The sequence below is a fragment of the Zonotrichia albicollis genome, chromosome 3 (assembly GCF_047830755.1).
Source record: "Zonotrichia albicollis isolate bZonAlb1 chromosome 3, bZonAlb1.hap1, whole genome shotgun sequence".
Lineage (NCBI taxonomy): Eukaryota > Metazoa > Chordata > Aves > Passeriformes > Passerellidae > Zonotrichia > Zonotrichia albicollis.
Window position 1 is genome coordinate 60,706,523 of NC_133821.1, and position 19,873 is coordinate 60,726,395.

Genomic DNA, 19,873 nt, shown 5'->3' on the forward strand with positions numbered 1-19,873 from the left:
TTAACAATGTATTTAATTATGTGAATAGCTTTGCATCTAGGAGTGTTTAAATACTGAGGAAGCGCCAATGTCTCTGCAGGTCTTGACAATACCACTGCACCAGTACCAACAGTACCAACAATTGATTTCTCTATTACTAAATCATTTTTAGAAAGTCTGTACGATATTTAGGCAATTGTTGCTTTGGAAAATTGGCAAAATATATCTATGTATTTGAAGAGTTTCTATATCCTTCTATAATTTATATCAGTATTAAAGATTTCACCGATTAATTGTTATTAAATACAGACATGAAAAAGAGATTAGGGTCTAACACAAACTCATAAGGTGAAAAATCATGTCTGTGACTGCATACTTAAGCTGTCAGAGTATCCTGAAAAACTGCATGGTACAGTTTTGGAGGACATAAATAAAATTGTTTTTTATACATAAAAATTGTCTTTTTATCCATGTTTGGCTTCATGGCAATCTTCCATGTATGGAAGAGGGCTATGTTACATAAAGAAATTAGTATTGTTTCCAATTTTAGGATTCAACTTAGATATATCTCAGTCTAATAAGAAGAAGAATCCTGCACTCCTGTTTTATCAACCAGGCCTTGCTGGTTTACATGTTTTAAGTAAGTTCTGTGTTAATATTCTGACAGCTAATCTCTACTGCATTTTACTTTGAAGAGACAAATATCTAACAGTTTCTGGGGTTACAAAGCCTTTGCCATATCTCCAAACAAGTATTTGTGCATAAATAAATGAATTTGGCAGAATTATGAATTTGGCAGACATCTTCTTGTTGCTAGCACATCAGCAAATCAGGCTATGCCTTTGTCTAGATTCCAAATTCCTAATCATTCTGAAGAAATCAGTACAAATTTAAAATAAACTTGCCTACAGGCACCTGAAATTATTGTAACTGATGAAATAAGCCCTAGGAACTGTAGTAGTTGTTCTGAAATTGTAGTTTGTTTCTTACTTTAAAGACATATATTCCTCTCTCTCTGCTGTAGTTGTTTTTTGCTTAATCCTCTGGCATCTTTCCCTTTAAGTGATTACCCTTTGCATCTTCTTGGCACAGGGTTTATTTTCAGCAAGCTGTACTCAGAGTGCTGGCAGCCATCCCAGGGAAGCTGCTCTGCCTCAGTGGCATTTGGTACATGGGAATTCCAGAGTAAGGAATGGGCAAAGGTTACCACGTGTTTTACATCACTCTGAGAAACATCAAACTAGACTATTAGTGTTTGACAACAAACAATGTACGAGGCCTTTAGGCATTGTGGTCTGTCTAATTCTTTATTTTCCCTTTCCTTGTAGCTCCGCTCATACCAGCCACGTTGGAATATTACCTGTGCATTTTTCTTGTAATACCACTCCGTGATGTAGGAAGTCCTAATAAAAGATGCAGTTTGATACAGAATAATTTAAATGCTAGGAAATAATTTAACTATTCTGAAACAAACCAATGCTTAAAAAGATTTGCATAGTTGTACTCTTAGACTTCTCCTGGACTTTGCTGTTTTAATATTCCAAGAGTCTGATTTCTGCCTGGAAGTTATTTTCACTGTATGTTCCAAAGGCAGATGAGCAGCAGCTTTCTTTGCACTGCAAAACTTTTTTATCATAATCAGAAATATCCTGTCAAGAAGCAAAAAATGCACAGATTAAGTATACACACATATACATGTTGCTGCAATGAAGTGGCAGCTCAGTTTCCACAGTTCTGTTTCATTGTGAATTTCCAGTTGTTGTTCTGCCTGATGGAAGTTTAGCCTACAGACCAGTTTAGCTGTCTTCTGCAGGCTGTGTCTGCCTAGTGTTATTGAGAGGTTTTTTGGGTTTTTCCTGATATGACAGGTCCTGTACTAGTGAGTTGGAGTGGTCAGGTGAAGAACGTTGTTTGCTGAGTAAGGTCAGAGATTAGCATTCACTAAAATAAGGATGGAGAAAGGAATAAATAAATTAAATGGCAGGGGTGAACACAGGAAAAACTGAAGTGGCCTATAAACTCAGACTGTACTGGTGATTGGTCTTAGATCAAACTCACTAGGATTTGACTCATACTTGATCCTTCAATATTGATCCTTAATACTTACATGTAGAAAATCACAGGCCACAATCCTAATTTTCTTTTTTTTAATAAGGAAAAAAAGTTATATGCTCCTTCATTTAATGATAACACTTTGAAATTATTTTTCTCCTAAAATATAAGGTTTTCTAAAAATTGTATGAAGCTATCTGTAGGAAGATTTATAGCAATATAAAAATACCATAATTTAAAAGGTATGTTTATTCAGGTCAATGTTATGATTAACTAGGCTAGCCTTCCAGACCTACTTACCTCCAGATCCCCTTATTAAATCTTTATAAATGGATTTGTTTCTTACAGCAGAAGATAATTTAAAATGCAAATAGGAATTTTTACATGAATGAATTGAGAATAAGTCTTGTGAAAACAAAAACCACTAGGCATAGGTTCAATACAACAAAAGAAAAAATTACTGATCCATATTATCTTTTTCTAGTACAACATGTAGGAGGTCCAAAGTGCTGATTTTCAAGAGCAGAGTATAAACAACTTACAAAGAATCAGATGCAGTAATAACATAACATCTTGCTACCTCTGGTTTCCTGTATGCCTTATAGCCATGTCAAATCAGCATTTCTGTAGCTATTTAGGAGCACTCTCTTAATTGAAATACAAGTGTCAAATGACCATGTGACAGTGTGTTAAAAGACCAATCCACAGGAGCCATCTATTGCAAAGCTCTTCTAAGCTATTCAGATTCTGCAGAGAGTGTTTTCTTGCTTCATTTGATTTATTATTTTCAAGGTGTGGAAGCTTTTCTTATTGTGAACAAACTTTTGGGTTTTTTAAAATATAGTCTTGTTTTAAGTGAAGGATGGACTTGAAAGCTAGCAGAAGAGAGTATTAATGCCAAGTAACTAATATCTGAAGGCATGCTTGCTACCAGAAAGGAGTGGGAAGGGAACTGTAACAATGTGTGATGTTTGGAAAAGATAAGGGTAGAATATCCATATTTGAAGGTATGAATTTGTATTCCACAGGATCAGGAAGAAGTTTTCAACCACCAGCACAAAGATGTACAGTATCACGACGTAAATAGATATTTTCTATGTTTATGTGAATAAAACCATATTGCCCATTCCTAGGAATTTGTTATCTGATTAAACACTGGACTGCTTAATTCTGACATACAGAACCATTTGACAGCTAAGGTGACTCTATTCCTATTTCAATATGTGAAATGCAGTAACAGATCAATGCTTTTTTAGACCAGTGAATTTTTCTATTGTGACAAAGCAGATTTTTCTTTTTTTGACACCAAATTTTGTCAAAGATTTCTGAATTATTTCACAGTATCATAGCAAAGTCTAGCTTTCCTTTCAAATGCGAAGCCAAAGACAGACCTGAGTGAAAATAAGGGAATACTGGTTTTTACTTTTCCCATGTTTTTGGTCCCTATGTATTTACTTGCATTGCAGCTGTCCTGTGTCCCTCTGCCATCTCCATTGCTCCAGCTTTGTGTGATCAAGGTGACACAGAGAGAAAGGCACTGATCCGATCATTTAATGGGCAACAAAAGCCAAGTGTAGCAAATGAAAGACAAGAAGCAATATAAGCATATAAAATTAAGATTTGATACTTGCATGGCTAAATTGTTGCATAAACTGGTATCTAATTTTTTATGTTAAAATGGTCTAATGAAGCATGGAACCTTTTCAGATATAAAAAAAAATTCAGTGATGTAAATGTTATCCTTTATATTTACTTCAGAACAGAAGCAGTTTTATAAGAGTAAATGCCAGTAACATCATTTGGGGAGAAGACAAAAGGAACACCCCTCTAATTAGCAAGTTTTCTGTAGCAGGGAGGTCCAAGCCAACAAATTATTTCAAGTAAGTGTTGAAATTAGTACCTTTGCTTCTTTATCAAAACAATGCAGATGATTTATGTTTCCATTATCTTTCAGAATATTTTGAGGATATTCTGGATTTTGTCTGTTCCTGCTTTTATTAATCAGATCAAATTATCTTTCAGAACATTTTATCCATTAATTCACATTCAATAACGTACCCTTTTGCCACTGGGCATTCTAGGTCATCTATGCTTTGATATTTTTCTGGCACATCCATTAGTATACTCTTAAGAGTTCAAAAGGAACACGATAGTAAATGTTTCAAATATAACATATGCTTTCAATCTGTATTTATGCTTTCAGAAGATGAATAAGAGTCCCATTTCTTATGATGTTCCAAATAATTGCTACTACAGGTAATTTGAAGGCCTGATTTTGTTTATGTGTATGTATGTGTGTGTACATGCCCAGGCATTGGTACTTGTGTCTCTTCCAAAGACTCTGAAATCCACAGGGAAGCCACATTGTAATTTGCTCATAATTTACCTTTACAACTTCTAATTTTTTTGCGCATATCTGCTGCCTGTGTTTGCTAGATTTATTCAGAAGGGAAAATATTTCTGATCCCACTGATTAATAGCTTGTATTAGAGGGACAGGGTTATGTAAAAGCATCAGCTGCATGTTCTCTGCTCTAAAAGCCTACTACCGCAAAGGTTTTTATAGCTATTAATGAATCATAATTTATAATTCAGATATTTACAACCCTGAAAATTTCTGGGACTCTCAATCAAAACAAATGGAAATTTACTACAAGTAAAGCATAAATCCCAAACAGTTCTCTGTTTAAGAACGACCTTGAAAAACCCAGTACGTTGTCCCTATCATCAGCAGATAAAGTAGGAAGCCTGCTTCTGTGTGGCAGCCCTGCTTCAGAGTCTGCATTTGAAGATGAGAAGCAACATGTAATTCTGTGAATCTGATCTCACACAATATATCCCAGGTCCCTTGCTAGAGTTATCTTTAATTAATATTTTAATTAAAGTGTATCAAGTGAATGTAATGAGCTCTGTAATAAATCTCTTGTGAACTACAGCAGAGCCAGAATATCACAATAACCATGAGGAACTAGCACAACAGTAGGAACCAAAACTCTGCAGAACTTATTAAATATCCTGACATGTCCCAGTCTGCCTGTTTGATTAATACAATCATCCATGTGGTTCATCTTGATCAAGAAATGGCATAGAATCTTTCAACAAAATTATTTTTCACTCTATTAATGTGGGGCTCTTTATCTATTATCTCAATGTAACTATGTTGGATTTGTTCTTTTCTCAAGTAAGAATTTTTTGTCTTTTAAAACAGTCTCTTTCTAAAGCTGATTGCTACACTGTGCTTATTCCCATTGTTAGGAACCTCTTTAACTTCAGTGTAACTAGTCAGCCAAGAAACTTCTTACCAACTAAGAAATTGAGGATCTGAATGCAGAACAAATAGGCCTGTGGAATTTTTCAGGTGGTGGCTTTCAGCACTGTGGTCATTAGTCATTTTGGCAGCAATACACTAGAAATATACCTATCTGAAACCTCTGAAAGAAATCATGCACCTAGGGGGTGGACTGACTTCTTAGCTTACTTCTTAAACTTCATTGCAAGATGTGGATAAATTGCATTTGCCAATTCTCTGCCACCTGCTTGCAATAATTATCTTGGTTTTGGTGTTGAATTTCAGGGGTATCTTTTGTTTCTAATGCTGTTGGAGGACGCAGCCAATTGGAATGTGTAAACATGGTTCTTCCTGCCTAGCAACCAAAGTTGCATTCAATACAGTGGAATTGAATGTGTTTCAATTTGTACTGTCTGTATGCAGAATTTGCTGAAATTTTAATTTCACATGGGCATACATTGCAACCTCATACATCGAAATCGGATGATGTAATTATCAGCATCAATTGAGATTTTGTTAAAATGTTACATAGCTTGCTTACATTTCCTATCCCACTTTTTACAGTGTGTTTTTAGCAGTAGACTGCTTGAACCTTCCAAGTGCAACTGCATTTTCTAGTTAGAGAATAAGTAATAAATCAAAAGGCTGCGTTGTTTGTACAAGGTTCTGTGTAAATAGGGTTTTCTGAAACAATCAGCATATTAGTTGGATGCTACTTTTGTGAAGATTTTGTTTGACAAACTCATAATGTTCTATATGTGTTTTTTGATCAAGGCTGTTCACACATATATATGACAGAATTTGCTTTTCTTTGTTTTTCTTCTGCAAATATTAGTTGTAATAACTCAGTAGCAGCAGGCCTGGAGTTAAGTTAGGTTGAGAAAAGTGAATTCAGTGAATACTTGATGTCATGTTTGACAATAACAGTAAGAGGCTTACTAGTTGTTAATGAGCCAGACTTTTAATACTAGAGCTGTAAAAAGCTTTTAAGTCCTACATATCATATTTGTGGTCCTTCCATAACTGTGTTTGTCATATTGAAGAATTTTTAATTATAATACATTTGTACACTCTTATTTGACTCCTGATCAGTTATTGACATGGAGAAATCTGTGTGTGATAAATATATAGTGCAACAGTGTCTCCTTTGTTTGCCAAAGAGAGAAGGAGAGTAATGCTGCAAAAGAGACAAAATCATTCCATAACAAGTAAATGCATTTTGTAGTTTCCAGTTTAATAATTTTTAGTTCATTATTTATTATCTTGTTTCTTTAGTATAATGTTCTTATTCTCATCTACAAAGCTATTTGTGATTTAAGTGCAGTTCCAAAGCCCAATAAAATGCATGGGAAGTCTCTGACTGCAGTAAACTTTGAATCAATTCTCTTGTCTGCGCATTTCTTATAGGTTCCTGGCAGGAAAAATGTGCCTCCTAAGTGTTTATATTGCTTCTTCCTAATAGCTGTAATTTGTAAATGGCATGTAAATATTGTTCTTTATCATATTTGCACAACCCAGTAATAGCATTTTATGCAAGGCACACCCACTTCATTTGCCACATGGGACTGCATTAACAGTGATGGTAGCCATGGAGCATTTTTGTATTTCCATGTAAAAAGAAGTGTCCATGCATAAACAAATGAGCCTTTTACCTACTGTTTGGGCCCATAAGATCTTACGAGCTTTGTTGTTCATTCTTCCATTGCTCGTGTTTCACTATCACGGTTTAAAATAAGCCTTGCTGAAGGGCAGTAGAAAAGATCTCTGTTGCAATGTCTTGAGTACTTGACAGCGTCTGAAGTTTTTGCATTAATGTGACTTGTAGTTTGTACAGTTACACATCTTGGAGCTGGCCTTTGATGATCCTCATGGGTCCCTTCCAACTGAGGATATCCTGTGACCAACTAAGCTGTGATCAGCCTTAAACAGGAGCAAGAACTTTGTCTGATAGGTGGTCATGGTCTCACATTGTGTCAAAATTAATTATTTCAGCCTCTTGTACCTTTGTTTCTGTGTGCTTCACAGTTCTTTGAGCATGTGGATGTTTTATACACAGTTTATAGTTTACTAACTACTTAAGGGCTACAGGTCTGATACCCTTATATTATTTCTGTTACCCTAGACATTTTAAATGTGAGCAAGTACTGTGGATTCTCTTTCTGTATGACAAATACTCATACAAGGCAATCAGTACATGTTAGCTGCCCATGCCTCCATCTCCTTGGTGTTTATAGTAGTTATTAATTTAATAATTTATCCTCTTTTTGCACTTTATGAAAGCATTCTCCTATATTTAAAATTAAAATTTATTGTTCAGTCCTTTTACCTTCATATTTTGTTCACTAGGCAGGCAAAATTCCTTTGTCTTCCTGGTTTTTATGGTGAAATTGTTGTTCTCCTATTTCCTCTTCCATTTAGTAACTATGCAAGTATGTAAGCATTCAATTTTTACCTGCATAACCTGGCTTGTTGCTTCCTGAGATAGGTTAGGTTCAAGGGTTCCATCAGTAGTATACATTTATAAAATATGAATCAAAGCTGAATCCATCTAAAGTTCTAGAGGCATAATCTGCACAGATAAAAAATAATCCTTTTCCCCAAATCTGAGCCTACTCTTGTCTGATTTTCCCAGGCTATTTTTAATGCCTGGAATTTAGAGTTCCTAATTACTTGTATTATTTTGGCATTTATATGTTAAAGCACAATTCCCATTGAGTTCATACTTGGGCCCTGAGAAAGTAACGAATAGAAATTCATAACCCACTTTAAAAAATATGTTTGAGCCATTTGTAAAGCTGATGTTTCTCATATTGAAATCCCTATTGGCACATATTTGCATCTTTATGAAGCAAAGCAGCAATCTGTCCCTTAATTAGGAGGCATAACCCAGGAACTACATGAGAGCAGCAGGAACCAGATGATAGTTAATCCTCAGCCCTGTCACTGACCTGATAAACGAGGCTGAGGTTCAGCGGGAGAAAGTCAGCAGGTTGTGAAGTTGCACTTTTTTTCTCAAATACAGACTCAGAAGAGAGTGTGGGGATTTTTTGTTTTAACTGAAGCAAATTGACAGCTGGGGTTCTTTCCTTTTCAATGCTTTGTAGAGTATTAGGTTTTTTTAAGTGGATAAAGGAGGAGAGGTTCCTGCATTTTTAAAGGAAATAACCCAAACTTGAGAAAAGTGTTTCTGTCTATTACGGAAGTGATACAATAAGGTTGCAGTATCAAGGTTTCCACTGTAGCCAACAGAATAACTCCTCACTTGCATGGAAATGACCTCCGGACAAAGCCAAAAGTAATCTTCAGAAAGCTGCAAAGATATTTAATGATAGAAGGATCAAAAATGTAGGGGGGCCTCATAATGCCACAAGGGGAACCTGAAAGTGGACACCTTCAGCTCATAATTCTAGTTTTACTAGCTGCAGCTCACAAAGCAACAGCTGCATCTACATTGCAAAATACCTCCCACACATACATACACACACTGTGTTTGCACACAATACTTATTTTTTTCCTTTAATGTGTGGGAATAAATTAGAATCTAAGGTCTTACTGAGAGAAAGTGTGTGCTGTTTAGTTTAGAGGGCTAAAGATAATACAGCTCCCATACTTTGATCATGCATGCTGCAAATGGAAGAGGGGATCCTGCAAAAAGAACTATTCCAGCAAATCCAGGTAGAGTTTTACTGAAATCTTCCATCTTCATGATTATCTTCTTCCTATGTTGCCTAGTTGTATGCGTTAATTAGGAAAAAGACTGCATAATCAGAATTGTGTGCTTTGAATGAGTACTAAGATTTGCATATTATCTTTTAAAAATTGTACAAAAAATATCTGAAAATTCTTGCATCCAAGCTTTGTTCTGAACTTGGAAGTCACAACAATGGAGGTCTTGTTTGCTGTCTTTGCCCTGTGAAGAACTCATCTAGAAATTTCTCAAGGGAATAGGATTTTCTATTAGTACCTTATTGTATAATCTGGAAACACTGTGAAAATGTATGTTGACAGTTTCTTTTCAAAGTCATTAGCCAAGTATTTTTCCAAGAAGGGCTCCAGTCTAATTCACTTTTATTTAATTAGTTCATCCATTGCTGCAGCCTAAGCACCTAATGACTCTAGGGGATGGTTGGACTTTTCACCCTTTGTAGCTGTTATACTCAGTGCTGTACTGTACTTACAAGTCAAGTGCAGAATCACATCTCACAGGCTTCTGTGCTTTTATTTCAAGTAAAGAAATTGTTCTTTTCCTCAAATCTGACAGGTTTATTTCTTTAAAAAAATTGTTGTAGCAAGGGGACAAAGTACAGGTGGTCTGCAGTAGTTGTTGATAATAATACATTCTTAAAATATTTTTAGTGCTAGCAGGATGTTCCCTCAAGTTCTTCCAGTCTGATATTTCTGAAGAAGCAAAGAAACCCTTTAGAAAGAGTGGCAGACAGTGTTTCTTCAGATGCCAAGGAAAACATCTCCTTCTTGATTTTATTAATGTATGGCTGGTTAAGGTAACTTCCAAAAAATACCCATTGTAGATTTACACTGAGTACAGCTTTATGAACTCACCCAGCTCAAAGCAGCAGATCACAGAAGGTTACTATTGATTTGCAAGGTCCTGACAAGCATAAAGGATTCATGTTCTGTGGTACTTGCCGCACTAAAGATTAAACAAACAGAATAAATGTGCACCTTTTGACGTGTGAGTTAATGGTTCTGACAGCCACTGTGTCAATCAATGTGACTGGCAACCTTAAATATACATTAAAGGTACTTTGCTCTTCTCAGTTGAAGGAAATGTCAACTTCATTGTTTGTGGCAGAGTAAAGAGACATGGACCTCGGACACAGGAACAGAAAGTCAGGTACTGCACATCTCTAAGTGACACAGAGACTTAGTAATGAGGTAGGCATAGCTCTGTGGAAACAAGAAAAGTTCCTGCACTTCTTTACAGGTAAAGAAATTACACAGAACAAAGTGGAATAATCTGGGAACATGTGTTTGTTTGACAAAGACATATTTCTACGGAAAATCAAGCAGAGAGCTGGAAAGAAGTTTCTCTGAAAAAGATCTTTGTTATATATCACCACATTCTTAATTGGAAGGCAAATTTAATTGGAAGAGGTGTTGCAGAATTTGTTATGTTTCAGTTTATCTCAGGATATAAGACATGCTGCAGCCGAGGGTGACTCTCCTGCCAGCCCATCCTCAGCCCTGCTGGTTGCCATTAACTGTGCAGGAGAGTGTCTTCTCAACAGCAGAGCCTCTGTACTGCCCGTCATGGGGGCCTCGGCAGCCTGTGCCATTCATAGGTACTCAACATATTTTGGCCAAAAGCTTGGAGCTGTTCACAACTTCAAAGAACCATAGAGTAATTTAAGTTGGTAAAGAGCTTTAGGATTGAGTCCAGCCATTTACCCAGCACTGCCAAGTCCACCACTGAACCATGTCCCTAACCATCACATCAGAAAAGATTGGTAACAACATCAACAAATTATCTCATTGCCCTGCTCTTCTCCGTTTATCCACTGAGATCCTAATGCGCTATTTCAGAACAGCCAGGCTGTAGCTAAGAGAAAACAATGTTTTACAAGCCACTCAGTTCAAAATAGGATTATATCATGGCGTAATCCTTACTTACTTTAAGACTTAAGTAACATGGTGGGAAATAGAGCAGCATGAAGGTTTTGAAGAGCCTATTTGTTCAATGTAATTTTGCATCTCCATAATTTAGAAATTGTCTGTCACTGAATGAGGCAGAAAAGATGATAGCAAGTAAACAAGTAGCTGAAATATCAACTTCTTGCAGCATACAGAGGTTTTGCACTCATATGTGGAATTGTAACAGCATTGGTACATTGGCAGGTAGCTTCTAGAAATAATGAAAACTGAGTCATGTTTCCTAAACTGAATTTGCTGAGGTTTTAATAGTCTTTCATCATGAGCAGTTTCTCTGTTAGAGATGGAATGTTTTCTCCTGCTGACATACCTTCTGCAGGGGGATGAAGTCCATCTTATTACCCTTTCTGTTCAGCACATGTGGGATCCTAAAGGGGCCTGTTTGAAAGGTAGTTTAAAGAATGAGTGATACCCAGCACTGTATTCCCATTTACAGCTCGACTGCCCAGCCCAGTGCTCAAGGTCTCCTTGAGTACCAGCTGATGGAACAACAGCTGAGTGAAGTGCTGGAAGGGATGTTGGTGCATTATGTTACACAGGGGACAAATGCAGGTGATAGGATGAAGCATTTTCTGACTCAGGCAGTGCATTTAGCTCTTACATGTTCAAAAAACAGGGATCTCAAGTCCTTATTTACTGATGTGGGTTGAAAGAAATCTTTTTGCCATCTGTGTATGACCATATATTTCTGACTTCACTCTTGATGTGTTGATCTGATTCCTATGAATGATATTTTGGCTACAATTCAAGGCAAATTTAAATAGGGAAAGTAGCATAGAAGGGTGCAAATTTATGCTTTGCCATATATGTTTGTTTAGAAGTTGATGAAACTTCAAATTATTTTGGCAGATTGAATTCCTAGTCTTTGTTTTTTATATTTTTTCATATAAAGATTGCCTCTAGTGTCGACAGCATTTAAGGGTGAAAACAACTCTAATTTGCACTAAGGAAATATTTTGATTCTGCACAAGTATGTAGGTATTCCTATGGCTGCACTGAAGATTGCCTGAGGTCTGCTGTGCTTCTTCCCTGAGTCATCATCATCTTCTACTTTCAGCTACAGGTGACTGCCAGTCAGATTTTCAGAGAAATCCAGGATGTTCCTCTTTTCTGATTTCTCTTTTCTAATTCCTTTCTAAGAACTACCTCCCGTTTTGCTTCCTTTCTTGTAGAATTTATGATGATTCTGCTGCACCCTGAAATTTACCCCCATCCCTGTTTCCCATTTTCTGTGTCAAATATCAACCTCTTCCTGTGTTGTAGTCAGTACATGTTCTTGCTACAGCATTGGGTTTTCCTCTTTGTTAGACTGGTATTCTCAAACTCAGTCAGCCAATTTCCACAGGTAGTGTGCCTGAGCTTCTGGCACAACAGCATTTCCTGTTCACACTTGTTCACGTTCCATATCTCTGCTTCTTGTACCAGATTTTTTTCATGATCTCTGTGTCTCTTCCTTTCTCCTCTTTTTCTGCATTCTGCAACAGTGAGATGTCATATCCATGTATTTTGCAGTGAAATAAGCTGATGCTGCTGCTGTCCCAGTATTAGTATCCCAGTTTTAGTATCCCAGCAGAAAGTTCCTAAAACTTGGTTTATGCCAGCTTGTCTCTCAACTCTGAGCAGTGCTACAATTAGTTCCAGGAGCACAGTTAGTTTCTGCATCCATACTGTAGTGCAGCTTTCTTTAAAGTTGATGATAGACACAGTTGATAATTACTCAGCCCAGGCATTTTTTACAGCCAGAAAGAAATCATTTCAAGATTTGTACTTGTTGACGATTTCACCCTTTTTCCTAAGAACACATTTCCCAAGAACATTTCAGAGTCAGTAGTGTAAGTAAAAGATGGTCTGTAGCAGAGAAAGTGGTTAAGAAGTCAGTTGTACCTTTTCATATCAGGCTTAGTGATTAATGCATTTCTCTCAAAAGCCCACAAACAGTGTATTTGTCTGCTTTCTGTTCCATTCCAGCTGTGTGTTGACAGGGAGGTTGAAAGTTCTGGAAATAAATGAGTTTTATGGTGCAATTGTGAAGCTGATGCCAGAAATGTCATGAAAATTCAGAGACAAATATTTCTTATAGAAAATTGTTTCAAGCCTAAATAAATGAACTGCAATGGTAATTCCAAACAGTCAAAGCTAAAATAGTGACTTAGCAGGAACATTTCCCCAGAAAAATAAGGGAAGAATCTCCTCCTCCCACAGACATCAAATTAGGCACTGACTAGGAGTTTGTAATTTTGTACACATCAAAAAGATATTATTGAAGTATAACTGAGGATGAAAATTTTCCCTGTTTTTTTCTTCCTTATCTTAGAATTTGGTAACATGTTAAAGAAATGAGGTAAAGATTATGCTCAGTTTCCCCCCAAATTGTAGCATAAAGTCAAAGGTGAAGTAATTTCCACTGACCAAAGTGCACTCCATTACTGAAATGTAAAATACCATGTAAGTGGACCCTCCTCCATGGAGAGAAATGGTGATAGACCGTGGCATTTCAGATTCTCAAAGAAAAGCTTACCAAATAAAACATCCATCCTAACCACGTTCCATAGCTGCCAGTTCAGCCAGAATGCCACCACCTTGCTCTGGCTGCAGCAGGGTTTGTTGAGTATTACTGCTTAAATGGATTTGGCTTCCAGGTGGAGACAGGTGATGGAGTGGAAGAGATGGGATCGCCAAAAAAAGGGAAGGATTTAACAGAGATCCAGAAGTTTTGAAGGGCATGGAATTTCACTGGTTTTTGTAAGTCAGGAATGAGGAAACACTCAATGAGAATGTAGGAGAACAGAGTTGGGCAAAAAAGGAAGTACTTTTGCACACAATGCATAATTAAATCATGGAACTCCTTTCCACAGGATGTTGAAGAGGCCAAAAATACAAATAAATTCAAACATGAAAGATGCAAATTCATGCTGAACAGATCCATTAAATGCAGCTAAACAAAATGGCCCAGTTGCAACCTGCTTAGGAAATCGCAGTCTTGGCAAATTCTAGAAAGAGGACAGCTACTGTCCTGGTTCCTGCCAGGACAGGGTTAATTCTTTTCAGCATCCAGGAGGCAGCATGGCCAGGACCTTGAGGTTATTCTCTAACACTTGTGTCATTGCCACAGGCAGGAGGAGAAGAGACTCTCTTCTGAGGAGGTTTGGCTGAGCAAAGGTGCCAGAGGGAGCCAGCTGGTATTGACTGCTGCTGGGGCATTTTGTGTGAATTGTTTCTTTCTTGTACCCCCTGTCATTAGTATTGTTGCTACTGCTGTTCATTTTCTTATCTCTTTGCTGTTGCCAGTAAGTTGTTCTTATCTGAACTTGTGATATTTGCCTTTTTTGCCTCCAGTTCCCTCTCCAGAGTGCTGCAGGGGGTGGGGAAGCAGGGAGTGGGTGGCACATTGTTTTAGTGGGAGTGCTGATTCGGAGGACGCCATTCCCAAACCATGACAGCTACTTACCAGAAGAGGTTTGATCTCTCAGTTCTATTTCTTAGGGTCTTTACCTCAATATCTTTCCCTTGTCTTTAATAAAATTATTTACAAAGCAGAAGGATCTCAATGTGACCCCATTTGTTTGGGTTTTTTTTGCTAATTGTGAACAGAATTGGAACAATTGTAAACTTCAGGGACCCCAACCACAGCAGCCCTAAATAGCTGTCCAGGGCAGCCCTTGTTAGTGTCATGTTCTGCCCTCAGCTAAGCACTCCCTGGCTGAGGAAAAAATTGATTTCCTCTCTTAAAGCTTTTTCTGGCTTTAGTTTTTTTAGAGCCAGCCCAGAAGAATATGATCCTATGACTGTTTACATATCTGCTTGGGTTGACATTTTACCTACATGGCATTATTTCGAAAATTTTCCATTACTTTCTTTTAACAAAAGCCAAACTCTTAAAAAAAATCATCTTCTTCTTGTTATTTTTGTGTGGTTTATAGGAAGAAGATGGACAGAAGTAGAAAAAGGCAAAGGATCCTTTTTGTGATCCTGCATAGAATGGAAATCAATCATAGAAATATACCATTTTCATAGCACAATTACTCAGTGCTATATTTTGGTAAAAGCTTTTACTGGAAAGGGTCTGTTTTCTTTGAACATATTTTTTTCTTCATCAGAAAACTGAAAAAAACCCCATTTTCTGTCACAGGTGGGGACCAGAGTAGTTTTGGCTCTTCTCAAGGAGAGCTCAGAGAAGTTCTGTAATTAAACTCTGCAGATACAAAAATCATTAAAAACCCCTACCTTTGTTTGAAATAGGATTATTTTAGTTCATAGAAACTCTTCAGATGCAGATATATTTAGATCTGGTGTAAGTGGTTGCAATTCCTTGGAATTCCATGAAGCCCCAGCTGTTTGGGGCAGTTTTAAGCCAGTCAGTGCCATTCACCCCTGCTCACCACCATGCCTTCCCAAAATTTGTTAACTCCCTTGTCACCAGACTTACAAAGCAAAGATCAGCTAAATAATATATCTGCAATAGATTATGTATAGTCATTATTTCCAAACAAGAAATGGAGAGATTTTTAGTAAGAGTGGCTGACATTTTGCAAAATATTCCTTTCAAAAATCACAATTTTGGCCAATGATTTTTTACCCAATCCTTGCTCTTGGGAAAAAAAATTCTTTATTTTGAAAAAAAACCTCCCACATTTCTTGTAAAGATGTTTTTGAATTTTCAGTTCTGTCGGATTTTTTCCTAATCTTTCCCCTTAATCAGTTTGTTATCTGTAAAGAACAGGAGAGGAATAAAGGAAAATGGGAAAAACCAAGGAGTTACTGTAATAATGGTCTCACGTGCATTGTTCTGTTTCAAAGAAGATGCAAAAAATTAGTTTTTCTGCTTGATTAAATTTGTGAAAAAAATACCAATATCACTTCTTGAAAAAAATTATTAATAAAAAACATTGTACAAATCAGGTGATACATTAAAAAAGTTATTTTCCTCAAGAAAATAATTTCAAAACTTTTGCCTGAGATATTTTGTTTGACAAGAATTGCATGTTAGGTTGCTAAGACAGTTTGTTTTTCTGTTCATAACTTAACTTGGAAATACTACATTTTATTTAATCATTTTGGGTTTTAACAATTCCGCAGGTTTGTACAGTAATGGCACCAGGCTTAACACTTTGTGCTACTGGAGCAGAACCAGAAATTCAAAGATGCAAAATAGAATCCAGTATCATTTTATTACATTTGTTTAATTATAAAAACTCATTGTGGCACTTTGTGTAATATCTAAAAAAAACCACTGGAGGTTGAAGTAATCCCAGTTATTTACATATTAAACTGAAGAGCAACGTTGATTGTGTTTTTATTCAGTTGTATGACTTAAATATGTACTTTTTTGTAAGAATTTGTCATATGTTATTACACTCAAACTCACAATGGGATGTTGTCTATCTCTACAAAAAAGTAATATGGACATGGGCAAACAGATGGCTGTGTAACATATGCAAATGTGGCCATAAAAACGAGATTCCTTTGTTTAGAGGCCTGACTAGATAGCTGTCAGCCCAATGGGGTTCCCACCCTCTTCTGGAGTGAAGCTAAGTGGGGTCACTTTGCTATTTTCCTGATTAACAAAGGAACAGAGACACCAAAGAATACTGCTGTGTCATACAAGGGCTCCAATTGTTTCCCTTTTTTGTTTTTCCCCCCCCTATTGTATTTTATAGATTTTATTTTGCATTGGTTTTTCTGCCACTGGCCTGGAGCCTATAAACTCCAGTGTTTTTAATTAGAGAAAGTTCTCCGTGTATAGATAAATGCGGCAGAATTGTTTTCACACAGATTTATAAACAAGTAGTCATGAAAGCTCACTTGGCCTGTTACAATCTGGATGATTTTCTTGCATTCCTACTTAACCTGTCCTTGAATGTCTGGTAACAGCACCCACAACTCCCTTCCTGGAAATTCTGTTTAACAGGGCTGTGCCTCAAAGCACTTCTCCTGCCTTTACCCTGCTTTTCTCAGCCGCTGGGGGCAGTGGGTTTCTGCTGGGACCCAGTTTCCCCTGCCTTCAGGGATTCAGCAGAGATCTGGTGCTGTGAAGTCTTTCTCCTGTTGTACATTATCATTCCTTTACTCCTTTATCCATCACACCAAGTTAATGTTGTCAGAAAAATAGGATAGGGACTACTTTATGCCTCTGATAAATACCTGTACTCTGGAGCATTATTTTGGTACACCCAAGAAAATATTTTGCTGAAATTTTCATGTTGGGGAGGCGCACAGTTTTGGATACCTTACCTCTAAGAAATATGTCAGACAGATCTACTTCCATCCAACATGTCTGTGTTGAAATAGTGAGAAAAACAGGCAGTCACACTTGGCTGAAAAATGTTAACATCAGAAATATCAAAAATACACATTATTTTGTTGCCACCAATCCTTTGTCAGAACACTCTTCACTAAGAAGGAAAGTCTATTGCATCAGATATTTTGAATGGGAAATGAGCATGTGTTGTAGAAAACTATTTAAAGTTGAAGATGAACAGGTTTTTACTATTTCTCAATTAATATATTTCAAAATTAACCACAAAATTCACTTAGTTTTTTCCACCATACCGTTATACTGCTACAGGATTTCTGCTATATAGTGACATTTGTTTATTAAGATTCCTTAAAGGAATGCTTAATAACTCTTTACCAATGTTTAATACTTAGTGGTTGTCTTCTGCATGGACAGGGCTCTTTTTGCTTGGAGTTTTACAAGTTTTCATTTAATCTGTCTTTGTACAAGTTAGAAAGATTTTTCATCAACATTCTATTTTTCTATGAAGATTATGCTTCATGATAACAATCAGTTTCCATGTGTAAAATGTACATATTACACTCTTCTCATGTGCTCCCCATGTTTTCTCTCTAATATGGGAGCACTGGCTCTCTAACATGCTGTTTCTGCTACTAGAAGGATAAAATCATAAAATAAAATAATTTAGGTTGGAAAATACCTTTAATTCTATGTCAAGGTTCACAGTCAATAAAAAATGACAGAACAGGTTTGAAATTGTATGCTATGATTGCTTCTTCCCAAAACTAGATGGAGTTTGTCCAAGCTGTGCTATGCTCAGGTGAGAAGTGGATATGTTGAAATGTTGAATAATTTTTCTGGCAGGCTTCATACTTTGTTCTCCAAATATTTACTATAGAAAATTTTTAGAACTGAAAAGCAGCACCGGCCAATTTATAAAAAAAACAGAAGTATTCCTCTGACAGCAGGGCTAAACTAGAATTAGAAAGCCTTAAGGATGGGCAGTAGTGGGAGAAGTCCTTGTAAGGTTAGACTGGGAAGAGTCTTTTTTGTAAAATTCTTGGAAACTTTGTAGGAAAAGTCTTCTAAAAAGATTGGGATGAAGGGCTTTAGATCACTTTTCAGCCCATGTCATATTTTATCTATCCCATATCTTCATTTTAAGAGGCAGAAAAATTATTTGTTCTTTTACCAAAATGAAACTGTGACAAATAATGGAGTAACCTGGTACTGATAAACATAATATCCCACTTACAAGTTTGCCCTATTTGTTTTACTGTTAGGATCTATAAACTTTTGAGATTATCTAAATTTAGAAAAAAAAAAAGTGTACTGTATATATCTGTTGGTATTAAAAATATATGCAAGAAATGCAAGTTGTTTCTGTTGAGGCATAATGTTGCAGAATGGATTAGTTTGCAAACACCATGTGGACAAAAACTTGAAATTTTTATGTGCTGAATATTCAGATTCTCAGGTATCATTATTTTTAATTTAATGGATAGGATTTTCTTTATATTCGATTGACAGTTTTCAATGCCTCCTTCTACACAAAGCAAAGAGAGTTTTATTAGGGACCATGGGGAAGGTATAATTATAGGAGCACAAGTCAAGATTAGAACTGCTATTTTAAAGAGAAGGTGTGCCAGATAAGGCATGCTGTGGTAATTAAGTCCACAGCCACATGCTGTGCAATATCCTGATGATTCTTTTACAAAGCATCACTCTGGCATCTTGGCCAGCCAGATAAGGAAATCTCTGGTTCTCCTAGACGAGTGATCTCTAGCAAGAAGGAATCTGGAGGCTCTGCTAGAGATAGAACACAAGTATCAGATGTACAGGGCATATTACTTTATCTGGTGTAGTTTGTTTAAAGATAACACCTGTCTTTTTACCTTCACTGCGATAAAGTAAATTAGTTGTTTATCTCATAGCTTTGACTAATAATCAGTGTGGTCATGATCTGAAGCTGTTACACCACAGTACAATTTGTTCTGACAAGTTATAAACAAGGCAGAGAAATATACAGCTAGACATACTTTAAAGTGGTGTCATGGGTCTCATGCTGCAGTGTAAAACCCAATTTGGAGAATGGTGATGACACTATCACAGCTGAGGAGATCAGTTAATTTTAGAAGATGATGACAAGTACCTCACTGAGGTGCATTTTGGAGGACAGGGGTGAATAGTTTGTGACTTACCATAATCATGCCTTCTTGGTATCTACACCGTTTACCATAAAGGAAAAATTCTTTCTGATTAAGTCAAGTTTCAGGAGAACAAGAGCAAACTAAAACACAAGCAAAAAATGTTTTCAGAAATCTACATGTGATTTCAATGAGTTGCCACACTTTCTTTTCCCCCAAGAGTTCCATTTTGATTTTGGATTTTCAAAATTCCATTTTTGCTTCCATTTAGACAGGAAAAAAAAAAAAGGTAGAAAACCTGATGTCTTCTTCTTCTTCTATCTGTTTTTGTTTTTTCTTTTTTTTTTCATCTATAAGTAAAGGACAGATATGTGCTAGCAGACATAATCCCATATGCAGATGATTCTATGAAGCACAGGTCCTAGCTAGGTCTTTTTTTTGTGAAAGCTCAGGGGTGACCAAATGCAGCTCATTTTTCCAGCACATCCTTCTTGGAACTCCA

At 36.6% G+C, this 19,873-nt stretch overlaps 1 protein-coding gene across 3 annotated transcripts in view; it reads left to right on the forward strand.

Annotated features, from left to right (window-relative positions):
- The window catches only part of PDE7B (phosphodiesterase 7B), a 169,276-nt gene that overhangs the window by 12,813 nt on the left and 136,590 nt on the right, over positions 1 to 19,873 (forward strand). The window lies entirely within an intron of this gene.